Source organism: Diabrotica virgifera, chromosome 10 (assembly GCF_917563875.1).
Source record: "Diabrotica virgifera virgifera chromosome 10, PGI_DIABVI_V3a".
Taxonomy (NCBI): domain Eukaryota; kingdom Metazoa; phylum Arthropoda; class Insecta; order Coleoptera; family Chrysomelidae; genus Diabrotica; species Diabrotica virgifera.
In genome coordinates, this window is record NC_065452.1 from 55,013,748 (window position 1) to 55,018,936 (window position 5,189).

Genomic DNA, 5,189 nt, shown 5'->3' on the forward strand with positions numbered 1-5,189 from the left:
TAACGCTTATTCTGAAGAGATTATTAGAGAAACCCTGGAAGATGAAACAGTCGGCATAAGAGTAAATGAAGTTTTAGTTAACAATGAAAATTAGTAAAAACAACCATAATACTAACGAAATCTTCATATTAGAGGGTCAGCAGATCGAAAGAGTAAAAAATACACTTACCTAGGAACAGTTACAACAAAAAATAGAAAATCATGACTACAATGCAGAAATCAAAGTCAGAATCGAAAAAGCACGTTCTAATTTTATGAAAATGAATAATGTCCTATGTAGCAAAGATTTAACATTAGCTCTTAAATTACGCCTAACAAAATAATAATAATAATAGCTTTATTGCCGAACAGTTTCCCATTTACAGGACAATGATAAAAATATTACATAATTCATAACACCTATAGGTAAGATTTAAGCAGTAGTACCAAAAAAAATAACATTAATAATACAAGTTAGACTAAAATTAATATAAATTCAAACCGAAAAAGAAAATAAATTAATAAAAAAAATAAAATAAAATAAAATAAAAAATTAGTGCTTATTTCAGACACTCAATAGCTACTTTTATAAAGTTCCTTTGAGAACATGAAAAAATGTCACCATGCTTACCAATAACATTAAAATTTCTACACATTACATTAATAGGAGCCTTACATAGAATATTTGTACGAGCTCTTGTACACCTAAATAATACATTTGTTCTTAAATTTGACCTTGGAATATTAAAATTAATGTTTTGTAATATTGAAATACAATCAATTGCATTATTAACAAGTTTGTACAAAAAAATTAAAGATGCAACTTTTCTTCTTAATTCTAAACTACACATACTAAAACTATCACACAAGTAATTATTATCTATACCTCTAGCCGGATAAAGACCATTTACTTTAAACATTAAAAATTTTAGAAATTTTCTCTGAACGCTTTCAATTGCAATGTTATGACAATCATAGAAAGGACTCCATACAATACTGGCGTATTCAAGTTTAGAGCGGACATAAGTATAATATAGCAATGTTAATGACTTTATATTATTAAATGACTTACAATTGCGAATTAAAAACCCATAAGCCTTCAACGCTTCAGAAACTTTAACACACATATGTTCCACAAAAGTGAGTTTTGTGTCAAAAATTACACCCAAATCCTTAACCGTGTTCTGCCTTTCTAATATTCTATCGTGACAACTATAGTTAAATACAAATATACTTGATTTCCTAGAAAAAGTGACTACTTTACATTTTTTTGTGTTAAGTTGTAATTTGTTGCTGTTGCACCAATTTTCCAATATTTCTATATTCTGCTGAAGTTGGTTACAATCATCCAGCTCCCTAATAGTAGAAAATATTTTCAAATCGTCAGCAAAGCCCAATATTTCGCATGAAATATTTTCAAGAAGGTCATTAATAAATAGTAGAAAGAGCAATGGACCGAGATTGGAACCTTGAGGCACACCAGACGCAGCAAGATATTTTTCTGAGACATAACCATTATATGCTACAAACTGCATCCTTCCTTGAAGATACGATTTTAACAATAAAAGAGCACTGTCAGTAAAACCAAATGTTGAGAGCTTGCTAAGTAATACTTCATGATCAATTCGGTCAAAAGCCTTCGAAAAATCGGTATATATAACATCAACTTGGCCATTATCGTCAATAACTTCAGAAAAATATTGGGTAAAATAAACCAAGTTGGTTACAGTTGATCTTTTATTAACAAAACCATGCTGATGAGATGAAATATAAAGTTGAACAGAAGATAAGATCCTATTATATAATACGATTTCGAAAACCTTTGAAAAATTAGATAAAATAGAGACAGCTCTATAGTTTTCTATTTCTGACTTCACCCCAGCCTTAAATATCGGACACACCCTTGCTTCCTTCCATAGTTCTGGATACTTCATTTGTTGTATAGATAAGTTTATAATCTTGGTTAAAGGTATGACAAATGCACCAGCGCAATCTTTAATAAGAAACGAGGGAATCTTGTCAGGGCCTGATGTCATCTTATCTTTTAACTTTCTGATAGCAGCATTTATTTCATCCTCTGTAACCGATTGAAAATTAATTGATGTCATATATGGGTTTATTGGATAATTGCAACCACCTTCATCATCAGAAACTAAATAAACACTACTGAAAAATTCCGCAAAAGCATTCACTATGGCTTGCGGATCTTTGTAATCACTTCCCTCAAAACTCATGTTTCCAGGAATTCGTGATGATTTATTTCTAGAGTGAATGTAAGACCAGAACTTAGTTTTGTCTTGAGAAATATTTGTTTGAATATCCTCCAACTAATTGTCATATGCCACCTTGACCTGATATTTTATTAGTCGTCGTAATCTTTTAAACTCAATAAAATCGGAATGAATCTTAGATTTTTTATATTTGCGTCGGAATTTAACTTTTAGTTTTATGTTTTTTATAATCTCGGAATCAAACCAAGGTGGATATTTATGAGCATGATTTTTGTAAACCGGAATATGCTTATCAAAAATGTCATAAATTTTATTATAAAAAGTTTGTACAGCAATATCTACTTCGTCGCAGCATTCGATAAAACTCCAATCACTCTGTAGGATACTTGAATATAAGTTAACAAAATCTGCATTCCTAAAATTATAAGCTTTATCAAGTGAATTTGGAATAAACGTTACTTCTTTAGAAAATATGTTGTTAAAATTTATTAGTAGAGCCGGATGATGATCATCCTCAGCTACAAGAGGCAAATCATCGTGAGACACAGTACATTTTATATTGGATGCTATCAAATCAAGTATTCGTTCAAGTGTATTTTTTATATTATTATATTGATCCAAGTTATTAGTATTAAATAAATTTAAAATTGCTGCAGTTTTTCTATCCGATATGTCATTCTCAATAAATTTAGGCGCATTAAAATCTCCCAAAATAATCACAAAATTATCATTCAAATAATCAAGTTGCTCTAAAGATTCAAAGAAAAATTCAAAATCTAATAAACTTAACTTATCAGGAATATATAATACCATTACATAAAAAACGATATACCTTATGCTGCATTTAATAACTAACATATCAATAAATGGAAACTGAAGATCAAAATGTTACGTATACAGTGTACTATACTATGGAGTGGAATCATGGACGTTAAATCTAGAGACATGACACAACTTAACGCCTTTGAAACGTGGATTTAATCATAAAGTGAAATAATTAGACGAGAAGAACCTGTTCCGTTTAACAGCCAGGTTAAAATGATGAAAATGAGAGTGATACATGATTTTCCCGCTCTTTTTTACTAACGCCTTTGCACAAACCGGTACTCGTGAAGTGGTGGAATTCAGTTATACTCCGGCTGTGTTTGGTGGTAAGATATCCGGTATTTTCAAAGAAAGTGATACAATACGAAACAATTCTGTGTTTTACTAACGAGTAAGTATATTATTTGCTATCGCTTTTTAGAAAAGTGTATTCTTTCAGATTCATTTCACTTTATTAGAAAACTAGTTGAAGATTTGTTAGTTCATTTATGAGTTAGTTCATTTTAGTAGAAATTATTTCTTATTATGTGCCGTATTATTTCAACTTTATGCAGTTTCTAATTAAAAATTTTAAAAATTACTAAAGTACAATAAGTATTATTTCAATATTCTACTATTATTTTATTAGATAGGTAGTTAGAAACCTTCACGTTTTTGACTGGTTTTACTTTATTATAAAATCAACAATAATTATTGTAATAGTAATAATACTTTTAATATGCAATGGTTTGATGTTCGCATTGATACTTATGTACTTATTTTTTGATAATCCAATTTAATTAGATTCTTGTTGACTATCAGCTTCTTGTCTAACTAACCGGTATAATATTTATACTCTTGTTTTAGAGTGTCGTCTTCAAGTCTACAGCACAAAAATACTTGGATTAGTAGCGAAAAATTCCTCATTGGATAATAATTCCATCAATGAAAAACCCGTTAATAATAAATGTGAAACTACGGAAGAAGTCAGTTTCAATTTGAATTACTTTAATATATGTATAAATACACATTTTTTTATTATAAACTAAGGCTTTTACTTGTTTCTACCAAACAGTAATAGTATCTTACGTAATAATAGTAAACTTACGTATCTATGTCAAAAAATTAAAAAAAAACTATCCCCGCTCGTTGTCTGAAAGAGCCATGTACCGAAAAGTGCAGACTTAAGTGCTCCGAGAATATCAATACAGCAAACAGATATGGTATTTTTGCAAGTTCTGGGAATTGGGCAGTTTGCTTAAGCAAAGAGCATACATAAATTCTTGTATGGACGATATTCAACCTAAGTACAGGTACACAAACGCTAAGAATCCTAGGCGCTGCAACCAGGCTTTCCATTTTGTTATAAATGATGTCAAAATTAGAGTGTGCAAAACATTTTTTAAATCAACCTTAGATATTTCTGACCGCATGATTTTTACAATACAGACTAAGATTGATGCAAGTGGTTTTGCACTGGATGATTTAAGAGGAAAACATGGCAAGCACAGAAAAAATAATCCCGAACTGATAACCAACATCAAGGGGCATATTAATTCTATACCAAGGGTTGAATCTCACTGCCTATGCGCTTCTACTTCAAGAGAAAACATAGAAGGCAGCAAAACCATCAAAGATTTATGCAATGATTTTAAATTAGAACAAGAGCGGAACAATAAAGAAATTCTTACATATATTACCTATTATAAAATATTTACTACTGAATTTAATATCGGTTTCTTCCAACCAAAAAAAAAAAAGATCAATGCGATCTGTGTAATACCTACAACAATTCCAGTGTTAATGAAAATAAAGACCTGGAGCAAAAATATAAATCAAATTTAGGAAAAAAAACTGGAGTAGGGCTGAGAAATTAAATGACCGAAACAAAATCAGCCAAAATGTAAGAGTAGCTAGCTGTGCTGCAATGTGATACAGGTCAGTCTTCTTCATTTTATTATAAATCAAAACTGAACTGTTACAATTTAACGGTGTCGGAACTGACAGAAAGAATCTAAGCAGGCATATAAAAATGTACACTGTTATTTTTGATCTAAATGTGATGCAAAACGAGGCTCCATAGAAATCGGTTCTTGCATATGGGCCTATTTAAAAAATATAAGTGAAGAGGGCGATGGTGAAAAAGAAGTCATATTCTATTCAGACAATTGCTGT